The sequence below is a fragment of the Dendroctonus ponderosae genome, unplaced genomic scaffold, assembly GCF_020466585.1.
Source record: "Dendroctonus ponderosae isolate FM_Combo_2020 unplaced genomic scaffold, Dpon_F_20191213v2 Dpon_F_20191213_1, whole genome shotgun sequence".
NCBI lineage: Eukaryota > Metazoa > Arthropoda > Insecta > Coleoptera > Curculionidae > Dendroctonus > Dendroctonus ponderosae.
The window spans coordinates 25,747,864-25,769,626 of record NW_026017110.1 but is presented as its reverse complement, the minus strand read 5'-3'; the positions used below and the strand labels follow the sequence as shown (position 1 = coordinate 25,769,626).

Sequence of the window (21,763 nt, the reverse complement as noted above, 5' to 3'; positions counted from 1 at the left end):
AATATTTACAAACTTTTCGATCTGTTTCTATTTCTTTAAAAGCTAGTCTGAACCAGGTGTAGATGGCGTTTCCTGCAGCAATTACAAATTTATTTGAGTTTTGGAAAACAGTTAAATGGAACTATACTCTTAGTTTGACGATTTATAAAAGAAAATGCAAATATTTATTTAAAATGTAAATTTTTGAAACATTTTATTACAATTAGTTTTGACGCGTGCTTAAAAGCCAACGGGAGAACGCCACAAATAATAACAATAAAACAGTAAAAGTTGAAAAAGTCTTAGAATTACCCGCACACGGTCAAGTCAAGAACATCTCACAAATGTTCAAAATGTCTTCCATCATTCTCAATGCATTTATTTATTCCAATTTCCGTGGAAAAAACTGCTGCTTCAAATGACATTTTTAATTATTCCCATCATATTTTCCCTGGTTGTGGGTTTGTCTTGGAAAACCAGGTCTTGTAATCTACCCCATAAATAGAAATCTATGCAAGTAAGATCTGGCGAGCGCGCTGGCCAGGGAAACGGACTTTCTCTTCCAATGACGCAATTTGACAATTTCTCGTCTAAATGCTGACGTACGTTTCGATTATAATGCGCCGGACAACCATCAAGCTGTAACCACATGTTCCTCCTTGTTTGCAAGGAGACCTCTTCCAAAAGCGGTGGCAAAGAAACTTTTGGAAATGCCAAGAAGCTTTCTCCATTTGGTCAAAAAAAATGGCCTATGAGTTTTCCTTCCATGATTCCGCGCTTCTCGAATCATATTATTTAAAAGCCAGTGGCCAGTTTAGCCTACTATCGCAATTAGTATCATTTATTACCTGGTGTAAAACAATGTGGTAATCTTGTCCGAGATCTTTCTCTAGATCCTATCTAGAAGGACTGAAGATGTCATGATGCGGTTTTCTCTCCTAAAAAAAGTCTCCTACCATTTAACTATTGCCCAAAAATCACAAAAATATGTAATCGCGGCAGAAAACTCCCTCTCATTGACCAAATTGTTCAAACCAAACGGTATAACAAAAAATGGCCTTTAAAAGATATTAAAATGATCTTTCAAATAAGGCCAAAAACAGTGGAATCGGTTGAGTGGTTCAGGAGATATTAAACTGCAAAGTATATTAAAAACTGCAAAGTATATTGAAAACTGCATTGGCCTCCCAGTCTTTTATTATGAAAAATATACAAAAATGTCAGAGAGATAAACTATGCGGTATGACGTTGCGTATTTTATGCTATGCTATGCTCAAATGACGTCTTGTGTTAGAAGTTGTGCTCTCTAGCGGTCGAGCTACACACTTCAATACATAATATAAGGATTTTTCCCCAAACCGCTAGTCCTTACCGTTGTCGAGTTACAGCCGCTCTTTACCCTTATCGAGTCACCCTGTATAATGAAATAACCTGCATAGAACAAGACAGCCACAGATCACTTACATCTGTACTTAACCTGCAAACGGACGATAGATATATAGTAACTTAGTTACAGTATTGCTGAGGGGGGTCCCTTATTTTTAGACTCAATTGCGCAGGCGTAGTGTCAAAATACCACTAACTTTATTACTGCATATCTTTATTGAGCGTCCATTAACTCTCTATTATTTGTATATTTTTACATGCAGTAAAGCTGCCTTATCTACTAGCATTCAATTCAACTAGCATTTTACTATATTTGCTGTTCAAAACACACCCTTACATATTCTATGAATTTACTGTTAATACATATTTCACATTATTAGTAATTTCTTAATATCAGGCAATAATGCAGCAAATATCTAATTATCGGTTTAGCAAAAATATAAATGGCTGAATTGAGTTTTATCCTTTGGTCTTGACCTGTGCGACCCATCATGGTCATATCAAAAGCAGGTTTATTTCGATACTAGAGATGCTCAAACATGCAAAAACTTCCTAAGGTCAGTCGTTTAATGTTTTTGCAAGTATCAGGAAACTTGGAATTGTTTTATACGTTAATCTCTCTAAGAAATTGATTTGTTGGCATTAGCAGTTTTAGAACTAAAATAACCATTGTAGAGGTATTTACTTTTTTGCGAACCATTTAATACCATTACATGCTTATGTATAAATAGATTTAACGAAATAGACTACCTCAAACTGAATCATATCAAAAGTTGGTAGGTTTCCAATCTTGATAGTTTATTCTGTTGAAATTTTTCAAATAACTTCTATCAAAACAAGGTCAATGCAGCACCTTGTTTCTACGGAATTTAGCAAAACTGCCCTGTTGCTACCCCTGAGCGCATTATTTCAATTGCTGGGGAAAATGTACCTGTTTATGTAAATGTGGCATTGATTAAATTGTTCGTGGTCATCTTGGCATTCTTGTGAGTAATTATTTCTTAATATTTACCAGACTCGTTAGTGGGAAAGGAACTTCGACTTCTTGGCAATGTCGGAGAATTTCGGCAGCGAATTCCATAACTAATTTCCTATTAATTCGCCATAAATCATGGTCTAAAGCTTTTGGAAGTAGACACATCCGACTTTGGCTATACGTTAGCGCGCTTATTTTCTACTTAAGTACAGCCTTTTGTGGTGAAAGTAACATTTTAATTGCAGCCATAGACAAAACTTATGAGAAGCTGAGCGAATTGTTTTCATTATATCTTATCTTCAATATTTTGATATTTATAATATCAAAATTAACACTTCAGAGAATGCCAGATTAAAAATGTCTTAAACACTCTTGTCTCGAGGGCTTCATTCAGATGGACTGTTTGCGAGACCAACGTCTTCGATGTGTTTATGTTTTTCTGTCGGGAAGTTACAAAATTTGAATCTTTTGCTAGGATTATTTATTATTTGCAGGCTTTATTATTATATTATTTGCAACATTATTGGCTATTAGAGAGTTTTTAAGCCCCATAAAATTACGTTGGCCTTAAACGCTAAACGTTATTGTGATCATGCGCAGTGTTAAAAAAATAAGGTGGACAGGCAAATAACGTTAAATACGTTTTTTAGTTTTTTATACCGCGTTTGTTGCACTCTTAATAAGATAAACCTCACTTTATTGTTTTCTTATCCCGTTTTGTTTCGAAAGGTTTCATAGCTAGTTTAAGTTTGTATTGTTATTAAGCAAATAGTGACTAAGATGAAAGAAATCATTGAAGCTGCCTTTCTGCACCGAAATGATTAGGGAATGCGGATCACGATTTAATAAGAGACTTAATTTTACACGACATCTTTGACCCATCTGTTGTTGCAAACCGAAGAGCTATTTTTAATTTAGAAAATATTGAGCCCAAATATCAATATTAGGTTTCAGAAAGAATATATTCCAAACAAATTAAATAAAATTCAAAATAAAATAGTTGGGTTATGGGTTAGAAGTTACAACCTGTGCTTGCGATGTTAGTAGTGTTGCCAAAGTTCAAATTTGCCCAAACAATTTCACATAAAATCCGTAATTAGGCAATAATGGCATAAACTAATCAATGAAAAAGACTTATTTAAATTTACAAAGATTTCCTATTTAATTATAACCGCTATTTTATTAACAATATTAGAAATAAGTCAAATATGTCAACCCCGTCGTTCTACTTTTTAACGTGATGCTTATTAACGTTACCGCTACTCGTACGTAAATAAAGGCACACGTTATCCTCTAACAACGTAAACGGTTATTTCTTTACTAATGCGCATGCTCAGAATAACGGATAACCTAAAACGTGTTGCAAGTAAGGGGCCTAAAAACTCCCTATTATTTGCAACAGATGACTCTACCGACAAGCCACAGAACATCCCCCCTTAGAATTGAAACTACCATGATAGTTTTTGAATATAAGTTTAGCGCCGCCTGGCGACGAAGCGCGCGATCTCGATTTGAATGTGAGCAATTTATCTGATATTTTATACATGGGGCCTGGAACTTGTGTACTGCTAATTGCCGAAAATCGATGAGAAGCAAATTCGATATTCACTTGAGATATGAATCTATTTCTCTAGCACAGATTTGCCTTTTTGCGCATGACAATAAGATTCTCACACACTTGAATTGTCAGTCGCCTGGTCTACACCAGGTGAATTTGCTCTCACCGATTTTAGGCAATCGCCAAAACATAAATTCACCGGTGCTCACGTAGACGCATGAAAATAAGGCCCCTGATTATTGCAATCACCAGGTTTTATCAAGCCGAAACCTGCAGTTTGACAGTTATAAACATAGTAAATATTTATGATCAATAAAAGAGAACTTATGATGTGATATTTTATTAAATACGTATTCAAGAAATCAGTTACAACCATTTTTTTTGCTGGTTTCTGGACTATTTGCAACAAATGACTTTTGGCTCGGACAGATTGCTCCATCTAGCGGACGACCGCTGTCGTTGAGCAACTTAGCTCTATTAACGGTGGGATTCTGCACAAAAATAAGGAATAACCCTTAACCATAGAGGTGATTATAAACCGAATAGTGCCTAACGCTTAAGGAATAAGACTTAAGAAAGTTGCCAACTTTTAACTTTTAGCTTATGCCTTAGGCGTTTTTCTAATGAGGCATGCGCAGTTTGTAAGATAAATTATATTCCAATATCCCACGTGACCGCCAAACATCGTATTTACATTTTGTTGTGAGGTTAAAAAACGAAATTACTAATCCAAAAAGAACTACCACTTCTTCAGTGGGCAAATCCATTTTAATGTACAATATTTATGTGAAATAAGCTTTTATTGGTATGTTACCGCGTTCATGTTGACCATAAACGGACACAACCCTATTGTTTCTTAAGCCTATGCTTCCATTTGATTGGCTGCACATAAAATAATATTGTTCCTTAATCTGCTTTATAAACACACCATTAGGCTTATTTCTTAGGCGTTATTCTTATGCCTTAAGCCTTATCCTTATTCTCGTGTATATACCCACCATTAGTTACCATTCTAAGAGGGGATGTTCTGTGGAACCACGACGAATAAATATCGTTTAAGTCAACTACAGGGTGATTCACAACCTTATGGGCACATAGCAGGGGCAAAAATTATATTTTTTTTTAGCTGATACAGTTTATGAGATATTTTGCTCAAATTGTTAACGTTTAGACCCTTTACCAGTAGGTAAGGCGACTGGTTGTGAAAATCTACAGGACAGGGTGTTCATTTTTCTAGACGTATACCCCGTTTTACCCCCCCTAACTGTTTTGTTATGCGTTACTGACTTCGACCAAACACTTTTTTTTTTTGAATTTGCTGTTCTATTAAAGAATTTTCTGCTCTCTTGCAGTTTTTTCGTATCTGTCTTCGTTTTCGAGTTATTTGCACAAATATAAGTCCATGTAGGGTTTCTGGGTAATTTTCTATCATTTTTCTCATACATTTTTTTTGTCCTTTTGTTCATATTTTTCTGTGAAAGCTTCAAGTGCAAGTTGAAGTTAAAATAGGAATGGCTGAAGAGTTAACTTTAAAATTTAATATTTTTTTACTTTAATTTAATTTACAATAATGGAGGTTGATCGGTTGTAAGCTAATCCAAATAAAAATATTTCAATTTATTGTGAAATTAATTTCTTTCACAAAAAATGTGAACGAAAGAACGCAAAAAAAGTACAAGAAAATTCATGGAAAATCACCCAGGAACCCTACATGGACTTATATTTGTGCAAATAATTCGAAAACGAAGACAGATACCAAAGAACTGCAAAAATTAGTTCGGTCGAAGTCAGTAGCGCACCACAAAAAAGTTCGGCGGGGTAAAAGGGGGTAGGCCTCTAGAAAAAAGAACATCCTGTAGACTTTCACAACCAGTCGCCTTACCTACAGGTAAAGGGTCTAAACATTAGCCTACGATAAAGAGTTGACCAAAATATCTTATAAAATGGATGAGTTAAAGAGAAAATACGATTTTTTTTTAAACTTTAACACCCTGTATCTCGTTAACCATGGTCCTGAGAAAAAAAACTAACTCTACTTGTTTTGAGGTCCTCTACACGCCCCTGCTCTGTGTCCATAAGGTTGTAATTCACCTTGTAAATTAGTAATAATTTGCTAAACAAAATAAATACTCCCTTCTCAAAGAAGCTGTTAAATTTCGCTTAGCAAAACGATATAAAATGTTGTTCTTCCTTTACAATGTTGTTCCTTTGCCTTCTTTACAAACCTACTAAACCACTGATTCTTAATAACATCTAATCACTATAATCTAGTGTACAGGGTGTTTGGCAAGTGATACAGTGCAAGTATCTTCAGATCTACAGGAAGATAAAACTTTAAAAAAATAAATTTATTAAGATTGCGTAAATGGTGCAACATTTTTCTATGAAACTTCACATGCAATTGTTGTCACAGTTAACAAACGTGCCTGGTTAGAGCTTTTATGAATGGCATATTTTATGGCATTTATTAATAATTTGAAAGAAAACAATTCTACACTACTAATTTTTCTCAAAATAAAACTGTTTTTCAAGAGCCTGCTCCTTTGAGATGAAAAAAGTGCTGCTGACTTTTCCTTTCACGCCCATTTTTTATTTGAAATAATACGCCGATTTGTGGCTTTACATTTTACTGGCATTTAGCATTATAGTTTCTTTATCTTTTTATCTTTACCGTTAAATTACTTTCTGTTTATTAATATGCCATAAATAAAACAAATCCTTGGTATTGATTGAGGAAGATTTATTACTGAATTCATATTCAAATATCCACTATTAATGCTGTTTTTCGTTAAGTTCACCAGTTCTGCTATTACCACAGTATTATAGTGTGCTTTTTGAGCTTAGAAGTTCAAATCTCCTATTAGTTGGGATGTAACTCCCAAATTCTCCAATTAAAACTTTTTTGTGCCTTAAACTACTGAATTTCCTTTAATTGTGTACCATTGTGTCACAAAAAAATATTCTTGGTGAAAGTCGGTATCTCGCGGTGTTTTTGAGATATTTCATCTTAGAATTTCAATTTCTAAACAATCGGTTATGGCGCAAACTTGACTATTATGTGCACGAAAGGGTATTATTATATAGACTATTAAAGTCTTTAATACGACGGGATTTTGCAAAAGTTCTACTGCTGAACTTGTGGAAATCCCAAAATTGCTAGTTCAGCAAAAGTTTTGTCAATGTAATTTTTTTCAAAAATTAACTAAATATTTGCAAAATCATTATGCGGTAGAGGTAAAACTAAAGTACTTTCTGCATTAATTTGAGATTCTAACGCACAGGATTAATAGTCTCCTCAAGGTACTTATAATATTAAGGTACAGATCGTCTGTCAAGTTTCCTTAATAAATAAAGTACCAATAATGGCATTTCCAAAAGAACCAGCGCAAACATTGACTTTTTGAGGATATTGTGTATATCCTTCTCGTAAATTATGCGAGTTTTCGTTACTACAATACCGACGATTATGTTTGTTAATATTTCCATTTAGAAAAAATGAACTTTTATTACAGAAACAGATATTCGGACTTTGGGGCCATCTTAAATTCATTGTTTATAGGATTTTATCAAACACGACTTGCGATGTTGATCTTAAAAGGCGAATTGCTGCAGAATGCCGGTCAATTCTCGGTGAAGTTTTCCGAAATGTTAGGGAGGAGCTCGAAAACAGACTTTATTGTTGTGTAAAGGAAAATGTTCAACATTTTGAACAACTTGTAAGATAGCGCATAAGTAGATCTCATGGGTTGTATTTTAGAAATGTCTCTTCCGCAAAGAAGAAGCCATTTCCCTCGAAGTAAAATAATCAATAAATAAGAAATCAAGTGTTTAAACTAGATTTTCTTTTTCTTATTGAACGATTTAAACGGTGTCACCTATTCTTTTAATCATTTGTACTGTAAACAGACCCAATGCAATAATTTTTTTGTAAACACTAACCCGAAAACGACAATCTCAATTGCTTCTGCAGCTTTGAAACGCGATTATTCGGAAACCTTTGAACTAAATGCAACAAAGTAGAATACCACTGAAAAAATAATTGAACGCTCTTTAAAACCATGTGCTACTTGATTCCCATTTACGATTCTAAGGGTGACATCTACCCCTTATAGAGGGTTGAAACAAGAAAGCTAAAAATATTCGTATAAAGTTGACGTGTCTTTCCGATTTTTTCATATTTTTGACGGCAAGAAAGATATTAAGGATGTGAAGTTTCCAAATTGACCATCAATAAGCGTTCTACAAGTTGATTATACGAAAATTTTACTGAAAGATGAAAAACTTGTCACAAGTCTAGACCAGTATTTTCCTTTCTAAAATTCTTATGCAACATACATAATTTTTAATATTAAAAAAATAAATTGTTTACTTAAGAAACTTAAATGATAGGTTTTCGGCAGAAATCACTAGGAAATTGTAAACGAAACCCATTAAGAAAATTTTCAAAACATGTAATGAAAAACTGAAATTCAAATTCCAAAGGGTTTTTCTATATTAATTTAGTGAGATCCTTGCGCTTGATGCACAGAGATTTTATATTAGGTTCCAATTTGTTTAGCGTCAGTCTCAAGTCTCCACGTTGTGTTATAATGTCCAGCCGATTTCTTTTTTGCCAGTAAACTGTGGTCCATAATATATATGGCTGAACTTATATTGATAATATTAAAAGCATTTTGATTATAGTCTTATTCTAACACTTTTCAAAACTGCTCTTTAAAATTTTGAAGTAAGTTAAATCTGAATTAATATGAGCACTATGTTTCACCTTCAAATGCACCTCGTTTGATTGATTCGTTGGTCAAGCATTGCTGGCGTAAAAGACAAAAAGGAATTCGCGCATGGTGGACAGCGGGTATAAACCAAAATTTTCAATATTCCTACGAATATTGACGGGTTTTTTCTTGCTTGTTCCAGTCATTTTATTGTTGACTATTAGAATTGCGTTGTTTAGAAAGTTAGATTTTAGTCGCCAAGACCCGGCGACTTGTCTATCTGTGTTTTACTTGTCTTTATCTATGCGGTTTACAAGCCATTCAAGCCAAAAGCGTTCGGTAGGTATGAGCTTGTTATAATTGAAGAGTATAACTTCTAAAGGGTCTCAAGTGCCATACATTTTTTAATACAAAAATCTATATTTTGCTTGACAATACCATAATACCAATACAATAATATTGTAAATACCAACCCCAATGGATCTGAAAAGGGTCTATATGCATTGGAAACTGCAAAGGCATGTGTTAAAGTGTTTTTCTGGATTTTCTCAACTTTAGGATTTTGGCACCTAAACCCTTTAGAAGTTAAAACTCTCACTCTTCAATTGTCAAATGTGTTCTAAAAGGAAAGTTTATTGGATCCCTAAATCATGGTTAAGTGTTAAGAGAACTTGACAAAGAGGCCGTTAACGTAAAATTTAACACCCGATAAAGGATGTCCCGAAATTGCTGGTCAACTATGATAATAGTTGAAACGGAACGAAAGCGGAAGATCTGAAAATAAGGCCAGTGGGATCAGTCGGAATATCGGCGGGAAAGATCAAAAATGAAATGTACCTATTCTTTTTTTTGTATCAAAAGTAGCTCATAGATACTCTTTTTTTTTAATTGGAAATTTATCCGAAATCTTGTTATTGTACAGGTACGGTCGAAATTAACTTTTATAATGAGTATACATTTATCGGTGTTTCCAAATTTGGGTATATGATCGAGCAGTTAGACAGACGCGTTTTTTTGCTTTTGAAAAGGTACATCCTGTTTTTCTCCATATCTCTAACGGATTTTGAGATAAAACACTTTTGAACTTTGTAGTCATGAAACTTATACTATATTTCATGGGGTTATCCATTTTATGCTTGGGAAAGTAAAGTAAAAAAACACACAACATATTCAGATGTAGACGAAAATTTTAATTCAATATAAAGATTAAACCTTGCCATTGTACGTGAGAAACAATATCATTTAAATGTCCTCCACGGGACCTCCTACAGGCCTCAATCCTTTTAAGGCAATTTTGAATGACTTTTCGGCACATTACCGGTAATATCTCTGTCGTAACTTTACGGATATTGGCTTTCAGTTGCTCAAGAGTTTAAGGAATGTTGGCGTAAACACGATCTTTCGCATAGCCCTGCAAAAAGAAATCTAAGGGTGTTAAGTCACAGGATCTTGCGGGCCAATTGACATCACTCAATCTCGAAATTCCGCGTCCTGGAGCTTTCTCTTGCAATAAAGCGTAAGAATAAGAGGCGTAAGTCAAGCCCAAATGTTGAGCACGTCGGAGAATCGATGAATTCGGGTCTTCCTCCACACTTTGAGCAACAACAGTGACATTTTCAGCTGAACGAATGCTGCGATGATGCACATGCCTTGCAATATCAGTAACCGATCCAGTCTCTTCAAATTTTTCCACTGTGTTCGAAATTTTTTGCTCTGTTGGTCGATTATGTCGACCGTAATCTGCTCGTAAAGCCCTAAACGTTGATGCAGCATTTTGGTGTTGTTGCTCAAAGTGTTGGTCTACTCTACCTGCTCCTGTTGCCACCAAAGGAGAGCTGTTAAATAGGATTATTACGTATTCTAATATTTCTCTCTTCAAAATCTCCCAGCTAATCTGGAAAACACTTGTCTATAAAAATGCCCTCTCTGTGGAAATCACACTGGATATTGTCTCGACGCAATTGCGGCATTTTCGAAACATTCGAAATAAATACATAAAATGCATATTTTTTGCAAAAACTAGCGCAACAACTTTACGAACTAATTTTTGACAATGATTGCTAAATTAGCGATCTTTTTTTCTATAACGACCCCAGTTCAGCTCCTGACTGCGTTGTAGGATACCTACTTGGTATGATCAATCATACGGTTGGGCAGTTGATTTAATAGTAATCCATAACACGTTTTAACATATTGATAACGAAATATTTACTAATACGGTGGCGGGGGTAACAACTCTGATTTGAAAACAATTATTTAGCGCTTTCTTACTGTAGATTTGCGTCTTGTTATCAAGATTAAAATTCAAAATTACACAGTCGACTGGTCTTCGTAATTAAAACCTTCCCCTTCTCATTGAACTTGTGTCTTAGCAGAGGAAATGGAATTAAATGTTTGAAAATTACCTTGAGGGAAATATTTAAGGTTTTTCGCCGTTTAAACGCATTTCCTATTGGTTTAGCGTAATAAATATTCATAGCCAACAACCCTGTATGGATTGGACTTTGGGAAAATTGAGACCGATAACGTGGTACATTTTCGTAAATATTTTCCCAAAATGGAAAATGGAGATGGAAAGGTGAAAGATATTGAACGAGGGTAATAAATTATAAAGTATGATTAAGTGGTAAGCGGCACGCTGCTGGAAAAGCTCCTTTTATCGCCTTTTGAACAGATTTTGCTTTTGCTTTACCGAGACGTTCGTTGCCATCTGACGGCAGATTATCTGTGGGCAGACGGAGACGATTCGAATTTAATCCATTGTTTGTCCTGGACATGCATCACCATTAAGGTTCCTCAATAAAATAACACTATATGGATATGGCATTCGAGCTGGGCGAGAAATTGGGATCTTTGGTGGTCCATAATCCATTTGAAAAATTCCTTTTCGTACCTGCTTTTTGTCTTTTATTTTAAGGTACCTTTTTAGCCAGCAATCTTACAATAATGAACCATTATTTCTCACCTTTGTCCTAATTCAAATGGACATTTTAAGATTTTGAAAGGACGAAGTCGACGTTAGGTGTTCTTAAATTCACGAAACAATACACCAACCAACATTTACCCACAAACTGCGTGTTGCTTAGCGTAAGCAACAATTTTTTTCATTGTTATTTTATCGGCATTTTTGGCCAGTTTTTGGTCATTTCATATTTAATTAAAAAAATAGTGATTCTCTTAGTGAAAATGGGCAAGTTCTACATAAATCTTGGCCAATGTTAGAAGAACATTTTTCTCGCATAGATTCGAGCCATAAACTAGTTTGTTAACCAATTAAATTGTTCCGATTTTTACAAGGGAAATTTGTATTTTTATTATGTAGTATATTAGAACTTCAAGTTAACACGGACGTTTTCTCGAATTGCCATGTGCAACAGAATTTAAGGCGCAATTTCGATGTTTTTTTGCACCCACGCCACTAAGCGCGGCAGTGCTGGAGGCAACAACCCTTACTGGAGCATTAAGTGGGTTATTTTTATCTCGATTCTGTCTGGTCGCTAAAATTTTTAGAGGGACACTTTCTGGGGGTTGTTGGGCCTAATTGTTGTTAAACCGAAGCCTCGTTAACTAAAAATAGGCAAAACGAAAATAGAGTGACTGAAATACGCCCCGAGAAAGAGAACATTTCAAAGGTTAAAAATGATAATTAGTGGAATGCCAGAGAGCTAATTTGTTCGAAATGTGAATTAAATTGGTTTTGCTTTTAAACTAATAACGCATAAAGTAAAAACCAGTTTTCGTTTCCAGGTCGTAAAACGATGAGGTCAACATCCAACATCAGGCCCTTATCGCCAATTGTAGCCTAGAAAGAATATCACATTAAATTACGTGCGGTAAATGAATGTTTGATAATTATTTCTCATTTAACTTGAGCTGATTTCGAAAGGCGGCGGATTAGCGGCAGCTGCCAAAATGCGCAGCTTATCGATTTTTTTCATTCAATTTTGAATCAATTATTCGAAATTATCAACTTTCTTGTCTAAATAAGCAATTGTTCTGAGTCATTGTAAAATATGATCGTGATCTATATGGAGGTATACAGCGTCGAAGTGAGTAATAGTAGAACGAAAACAAACAATATCTGCCTGCGGAAATTGCAATTACTTATTTTTTTATGAATGGTAATTGCCGCCCATTATTTAAAAACACAAACATTTACTATTCGCTTGATCAATGACGACATCTTGTGGTATATAGTAAATCTAAACATACACATAACGACATAATTTCATAATTAAATGACAAACTTGTTGGATAAAATGTCTCTTTTCTTGTAAAACTAATGTTTTCATGTCGCTCAATAAGATTTTTGCCCATTCGTTCGCTGATTTGATGCAATTATAATCGCATGAGTCTACAAGCGACTATTTTCCTAATTTTATGGAATTTCAGGGTTTTAGAAATCGAAACAAATTAATCATGTGAAATGTTTGTTTTTGAAATAAAGTAATTGGCTTTTTAGTATGTATATAAAGAGTTTTTGGCTCTAGAATGGGGCACATGCGGTTAAAGATCGCAAAATTTCAAAATAGGCCAACATTTTGCTCGATTTTGCTTCACAATGGTCTAGCACGTTTTTTAATGCGAGAAAAGAGTGCATCATTTGAGGCATTTGAAGCGATTTCAGTTTTTCCCAAAAAATGCCATATGAAATCTTCCTTTTTATCATCTTCTCACATTTCATCTTTCTTCAATACCGCCACTTGATAGTTTTGTACGAATTATACTGAACTTATCGGTTCCTTTGCAATTAAAATTATTGATTCGTATTTATTTCGTGTAAATTTACATCATGATTAAATGGAAGTTGAGATAAAAATGAATAAAAATCCTGGAAAAGGCACATGCCAAGCTGAACTACACACAATTATGAAACATGAAAATGCAAGACGGTTAAATCACTTAGATAGCTGAATAGAGGAACAAGTTCTACAGTAGGCTTAAAACATATAGGAAACAAAAATTTGTCGAAATAATAAGCGTTAAACCACCAAAATGTGACCCATAAATTGACTTTTTAACATGTCTGTTTCTTGAGTTCAATGAATAGTCGCCTACAAATACAATTTTTTGAATACGTATGGTTCTGATTCCCATCTGGTTGCTATAAAGTAGCTTTTTCGTCGTTTTTCAGCAAACATTTTAGAGATCAGAATGCCAGTATTGGTAGTCAATACAGATATTTTCAATTACTTACGTGAATTTGCACCATGTTCGCTTAATCGATCAGAATACGAGCTTTACATGTACATATAGAAAACTTTAGCTGATTTGTGGTCTAGATTCAGTTCCATTCAATAAAGCAGTTCTTAGACAATTAATTCTTGTACGTTGGAAACTTTTAGTCTGAACGTCTTCTGAAGAACGTTTCTGAGCAACCACCTAATAGATCAGAATGGTGGTGCTAGAGGAAGATGGGGAATCTTCCACCATATTCATTGCGTTTGAATTTGGTTGTTTAAAGTGGGTTTTTCATAAATAAGTATTTCTTGAAGTTTGGAGATGGTTTCCTCGGTTATAACAGTTTTCTGCAGCATTTTCTGAAATTCATTTTTGATCTGAATTAATTAATTTATTAATTTAATTAATTAATTTATTAATGCGTGTGCTCGGAATCTATCTGGACAACATCAGTTTACTTTTCTTGTGAGGTTTTTCGTAACAAAAGACGTCTTGATGTCCCCCCTATTGGTCAAATCGTTGTCGGAAAACTTTTATTTTGTTTACGTTTAGATATTTTCGTATTGTTCTTTCGAATGTATATTGTACATTCGAAGAAAACAGAAACAAATCGGTACATTTTCTAGACTTCACAATAAATAAGAACTAATAGAATAAATACGGGAAATACAGAGATATTGGTAGACAGAGGAAGTGTGGTCAGGCAGAAACCTGAATTCTTTCTTATACGCAATAATAAAAAACACAAAATTAGTAAACATTTGATGCCACATAATATTAATATAGCAAACAAATTTAAACGTAAAATTTATAAAATCGACACACTAATGTAGTATACAGCGTGAACTGTTTGGACAGTAATAATACAGGTCAAATAGGACAGTATTTAAGTAAAATAATATACTAAGAAATAAAAATAAAACTAAACAGCATTAACGCAGCTCGCACACTAAATGTTGCATCGTTTCGATTTTAATAACGCAGAAATACTAATTAATAAAAATAATCATCACAAGAGAAGAATCCAAAATGAATCAAATAAAAAAACATGAGAAAGCTATGAATTTCAGATCGATTACGGACAATCTAAGCTCTATTTACCCAAACATTGATTAAATGATGAGTGCAAGAAACATAAAACGTTTACAGTAGAGTATAAAATTTGCAGACAAAATCTCAGTATGAATGTGAAGGTAGAATGATACAAAACAAGCAGTGAGAAACCAATATATCAAACACACTTCTGAGCATTCTGGAGTTTCTTCCCAAACATTATTTTCCTGACTCTTTGCTTTTAGCTTTTAATAATTTAAAAGTATGTTTCGTTCCTAATGAAACAGACTGTCCAAAAAACATTGCGACCGTTTTTAAACATAATTTCCTTAAATTAAGTAGACAAGTTTTAGCAATTTTTTAATTTATAGATTGACTGATGGTGGTAAACGTACCGAAACGTTTTGATTGAAAGGCTGTTTTGTAAATATTTTGACCTGCCAAATTTCCTACTGACTTCCATCATTTCTAAATCGCCAAACTAAACGAAACGACAGAATAATCACAATGCTTTTGCTTCAACCGTTTTTGATAGTTTAATTATATATTACTCCAATATTAGACCCAATATGCTTGATTGGCAAACATCAAAGCATGCCAAATATCAACTATTATATTTTTCTCTTATTTGCCATTATTATTAACCAGTTTGCCGCAAAAGTTATGTAGCAAACTATAGGCCATTATGAAATCCAAACACTAAAAATGTGCTCATTTGTTCATTGTTTTGTTATTATTTAGTCGTTAAAACTTTTAGGCATTTTCATTATAAATTGGCTCAACAACTTGAGGTCACTCCCTAATGACAAATATGCTAAACATAGATAATCATCATCCTTTAGGTTAATTAGTCATGGAATAGTCTATAAATAGGCCCGATTGGGAATTTTCCCTCTTGGTGCTATGATGACAAAGTAGTATTTCCCGACAGTTTTCCGGATTATGTAGTATTTTCGCTCAATCGGCAACGTGGGTTTCGTACGAAAATCGTGACGTTCTCCATTTTACGTCACAGCTCGCATTTAAATTACGAGAAAAGTGGAGAGGATGGAGCGTATTATGGTGGCCATCGCACGTTCCTCTTACGTCAGAAGCGCAACTAATAAACTGATATAAATTATCTGAGGGAAGGGTGTTGGAGAACAAATTGTCCATTTGGAGGTTGATTGCCAAGAGAGTATGTTCTCAAAATTTCTGGTTTTCTTTTCCACCGTTATGGACATTTCTGGGTTGCAGGCGAAAAATACAAGACGGAAATCCCGATTTCAATTAGCGCCAATAACAAATGACGCAAAAACTGGGCTTGCAAAATAAAAATAAAAAACGAAATTCGTGGGTTTCGGTCGGTTTCGTTTGATTAATCACTAATTATTGAACATTCGGTCAATTCATGGATGGCTTTATATTCCTGGATTTGCTCAAGATTGAGTCCAGTATTGATTAACATTTTACGGTACAATTTTTGACTGGAAAATGGAAATACATCAGTGCAATCACCTGATTTTATGCAATATCGATTAACATTTAGAAGAATAAATAATGTTCATTTTACCAAACATTGATTTCAGTGGTACCTACGGTAGTCACTGGGCCAGCTTTAGCTGGTTGTGGTTGAAATACCAACAGACTCTTCGGTAGGGTCTCATAAAGAAAATTCCCAATGCTAAATCGGGTCTGTCTGGCGGCCGTTCTACCCACCCATTGATCCACTTTGGAAACTGGGATTCAAAGGTTTGCTGAACGATTATGCGTTTCGGGCATAACCGGTATTGTAAATAACTCTTATCGGTCGGCATACAATTAACTAAAAATAACGTGGTACGCCAATAACTACAAAAGGATCTAACGTGTTTACATAAACCGGTAATCAAAGCAAGATAAAGGAATAATCTGTCGGCCAATTCCACAAAAACAATTACCAGTGATTACTTCATTGAGTCGATTATCTGCAGAATCGTTCGGCGGATAGGTTGCAACACCGCAAATTATCTGTACCACATTGCCGGATTTTAACAAAGCCTGATATCGTACCAGTCCCACATTACGCAAATAAACAGTTTATTAACAAATGGAACTAGTCTTATACAGGATTCAATTTAGCGGCAATAAAAAATGAATGTTTGAAAGAAGGTTTAATTAAAAAACATCTTCAAACAAGGCTTCAGACCAGTCTCAAAAACATAGTGATCTGCATTTTTTATAGCTAGGGCTTTCCACAGAAGGGCTTTTATTTCCAATTTTGTTGGTGGAAAACCACCATTACTTTGAATTTTTTATTGTACATGCTTTCCTGACTGTGTTTCAATTCCAAATCAAAATCAATTCCTGGGCTTCAGTCATTTATTGTCTATTTATCAATTAAAATACGTTTCGGTGTTTTCCACCATCATCAGTTTCTATGTGTAGCGTTGTTGCTACTTTAAGCCTTGGCTTACGCCTTGGCCAAGGCTTAAAGTAGATAAATAGACAATAAATGACTGAAGCCCAGGAATTGATTTTGATTTATCAATAATAACAATAATTTGTCAACCTGCGACTTACTTTGAAACTCCTTTCACAAATTTACCAATGGATTACTGTACACCGGTACAAATTGAACGGGAGTTGATTATCCAAGTACGAGAAGTTGTTCAATAACAGTGGATATTAAGGAGATTACAGAGCCACTAACTTGTTTCGACTTCATGACTCAAATGTATTTTTATTTGTCACAATTTTGATTTTGATTTGAATTTTATGTTAGGTTCAATTGTTATGCTGCAATTGCTTGCTCTACTGGGATGTTGAAGCTACAAAGGGTTGATCTGTTTAAACAGAACTCAACTATGCGACGAAGAAACCTTATCCAACTAGAAACTTTCTGGAATTCTACTGACTGATCTCACTTATCTTAAAATCCTTAGTTTGCGAGACCAGGAAATTAAGTGCAAACTGAAACTTAAAAAAACTGCCTTTGGAAATGAACAATATATGTATGTGTAGCAGTCTTAGTTTAATGGAATCGTAAAAAATTTCAATTTCTGCAATTCGCGAGCTACAGTTTGGCATCGTCGGTTTGAGATGTTATTTTGGATTAGTCGAGGTCGGTACGATACTCAATACGTACAGTTTTGTCATTGATAGCCGCAAAAAATGATAAAAACGCATTTAAAAAATACCTACAATGGGCCAAACGGGCCGCGAAACTAGTGTAGAATTGCGCACGATTCTGGCCCTTCTTAACGGCGGGAGATTCAAAAGTGTTTTTCTAGCGACAGGAGTATTTTGCATCAAAGTGTGACTGGTGCAGTGACGAAATAAAAAAGTATTTTCCATTAGTGTTACGCTATTTTTGAGTGCGGATTAGCGATGTGTTGATGTTGAAATGTTTCGTTGGATGATAGATAGCTAAGACTTTATTTCAACGTCTCCAAAAGGATTCAAAATGTAGTGTTCCCTTGGTACCCTTCTGAAAGTCAAGGGTCTTCGTTTATAGGAGAAAACGTGCTAGATAGAAAATAGCAGGTAAATTAGCGAGCTTCCGCTAGGAGCGAAGACATTTCAGTAAATCACAAGATTCCGTCTTTCTTGATTTATAAATATGCCATGGTTTATAAAAGTAGCAATTGTGACATCAAGCAACTTTCATGTCTGTCTCGAAAATACAATGATGTTGGTCTGCAATAATTGTTTTTTTAAGTATCGTAGAAATCGAAATATTACATGAGTGCTTTTGGGCTCAATGAATTGTTTTCGATTTAAGAAGTCAAATCTCAAATAGGGCAGATATCCGCGGTGAACGCTAAAAATAGTCTAAAAACCGCTCAAAATGAGCCTTAATTGTCCTTTATTTACAATCAGATGGGTCTAGCGCATTTATTCATGAGCTGGTTTAATTCCCCGGCTGTTGATCGGAGATGAAAACGACAACATTTCATTCATTTCGAATGATTTGAGTTTTTGCGCAAAAGTGTTCCTCCTTGCCCAGCCGAAAACTCATTTTTACATTTGCAAAACGTTTGCAAATAATACAATTGTTGCGACTGCAGTTTAACCATTTACGGTTGGAAAAAACACTAAACGGAACTTGCAAAAGCCCAACTGGGAAAGGATGGAATTAAGCAAATGCAAGGACTCATACGATTGCAAGCAAACGGCCTATACGAAAGCAATAAAAACTGCACCTAAATAGACGCAAGTTTTCGAAAAAATTGCACACGTAACTACCGGTCAACATGGGCAACGCCACGGGTCGCTCCGCTATCTTAAATAAATACTTTATAAACCGAGATACTTACTTCTTGGAAATTAGACCTGTCCAACCTGGCATATAAAGTCACAAAGAAGGCAAGATAACGATTTATCTCTAAACCCTTAAATCGTTTCCTAACAGGTCTGTAATACAATGGCTTCACCACGCTTATTCTGGGATCACCCAACCCTTTCGTTTACATCTCTCGACCTCTCGGCCGCCAACCACTTGCTAAGTGATTCGTAATACAAAAGTCTTCCAAGAATTTTGGTTTCTTATAGTATCGCGAGAATAACCAGATGGTTCCAATGAAACTCGCTCTGAATTTGTTGTTGTGGTGTGTAAGACGAATATTTTGCTGAAGTACCTGAGTTCATTGCTTGGGGAAATCTAATCCTTCCTGGACATTTTTGTGCTCTTTGTAAAATTTCGTAACATTAACAGTTTTTGCGCAAAAGAAGTATTTATGAGTTTTACAAATTGATAATTTTTTACATTAACAAATCTTGAATTGCGTTTTTTGTAAAATCGGAAAAGTGCTCAGATGGATTTGAATGAAACGTGCAGAACTTATGAAAGCCACAATATTTTATGAAGAGCACAAAAGCCTCTAAGAAAGATTACGCATCAACTCAATAGTATTTTAAGTGGTTTCCAGTCACCAACTAAAAACTTTTTCTGTACCAAGGGAGTTTCTGTACCAATGATGAACTCAGTTGCTTCATCAGTTATGAGTTTCGCTAAGAAACAAGTTTACAGCGAGTTTAATTAAAATCCATTGAATCATTTCCCTTGTATTTAAGATAGTATAGAAGATCATGAACGCTGCTCTAAAATTCATTTTAGCAGCTTGTAAGCTGAGCCTGCACACGATCAATCCTCCATAAGATTTCATTCCAGAAATTAACTAAAAGTTCAGAAGCTTCACTTCTGGTGTCACTTGTGGTAGTGTCCTCTGCTAATTTTTCTTATAGTTCTATATAATATTACACTGGCATACATAAAAAATACATTTTTCAGAATTCATTTATAATAAAAATAAAAATTGTCCAGAATTTTTTTGTATCGCAGATCATTTGGCTCCCTTTGTGAGTAGCCTGGCAATGTTTAGAAGATATTCAAGTATAAGTTTGGCATATCGGAAAGAAGGAAGTAGTAATCAACCAAAAATAGATTATTGATAGAGATTAGCCACACATGTAATTTACAAAAACTTGAAATTAAGAAACACAGCCAAAGACGGTGAGACTCTCGACAAATTGGGTCTTGAAGGACAATCCATTGCGGGCATTTATACATGCAGGTAGTCGAATGGTTCGGTTCATCATGGACCGGACTACAGGCTAGCATTAAGGCTGGCATTTGACTAAGGGAATTAGTACACCAAAAAGAATAGTAAATTATTGTCTTTACTTAGTAAAAACTATAAAATGTTATCAACATTTTTCATTAATTGTATAGGGCGTTTGGTCCAACAATAATTTGAGTTGCTTATTGTTATTTGACCCGCAAATGTCCATTCAATACCGAATTTTCTTAAACATGTACATACAATTTTTATTTATAACTATGCAGTAAGATTATATAGTTAGTACTGCCTGCGCTGAACTTAAAATCCACTTGGTATTAGGCAAGTATTACATACTATTGAATCTATCCATATTGTGGTTATACATTTAAACGAGTTGCCTAGTGCTAAATCATGTTTTAAGCAAAATCAATTTATCCCTGGGGCTAGAAACTCAAAATTTTCATTAAGATCCATTACAATTAAGATATTACAAAACTTAGCAAACCCTTGCTTTGCAGTTATATAATAGCATTTCGATAGAATAGTAAGTAATTATTTATTAGTTTTATCCACGTGATATTAGTTGGCATCTGTAGTTAAGAAACTTTACAGAAAAACAGTTATTTACTGTTGAATCTCTGCATCTTGTAAACACATGTAAATAAGTTTGTTTAGTATCATGTTTTAAGCAAAATCAATTCACCACTCGGGCTAAAAACTGAAAATTGTCATAGGGATTCATACCACTAAGTTATTGCAAAACTTGGCGAATCGATGCTTTGCAACTATATAACAGAATTTCGAGAGAATAGTAAGCAATTATTTATTAGTTGTATCCAGCACTGCCTGCCATAACCTTAAAATTTACGTGATATTAGTTGGCATCTATAGTGAAGAGACTTTACTGAAAAACAGTTATATACTGTTGAATATCTGCATCTTGTAAATACATCTAAATGAGTTTGTTTAGTATCATGTTTTAAGCAAAATCAATTCACCACTCGGGCTGGAAACTGAAAATTGTCATAAGGATCCATACCATTAAGTTATTGCAAAACTTCGCAAATCGATGCTTTGCAATTATATAACAGAATTTCAGTAGAATAGTAAGTAATTGTATATTAGTTTTATGCAGCAGTGTCTGCTCTTAAATCTCTTAATCTCTTAGCTCAAAAGCGTTTTTTTTTACTATTATGCAGCAACGTATTTGCCAAACGTATTTCAGGCTCGAGAAATATAATATGTGGTATAAATAGAAGTAAAGAATTATAGAAATATTCTCAAGAAAAGTTAGAGCGAAAGATTAATTTTAGGTGGATTTGTCTATCTGTCTTTCTCTAACGTCTTCAAGATTACCCATACTCCTGAGATTGACGTGTAGGAAGATGAAGATAGA

General features: G+C 34.5%; 1 protein-coding gene across 1 annotated transcript in view; it reads left to right on the top strand.

Annotated features, from left to right (window-relative positions):
• The window catches only part of LOC109543692 (AF4/FMR2 family member lilli), a gene marked incomplete at its 3' end in the record, with an annotated part of 101,483 nt that overhangs the window by 18,223 nt on the left and 61,497 nt on the right, over positions 1 to 21,763 (top strand).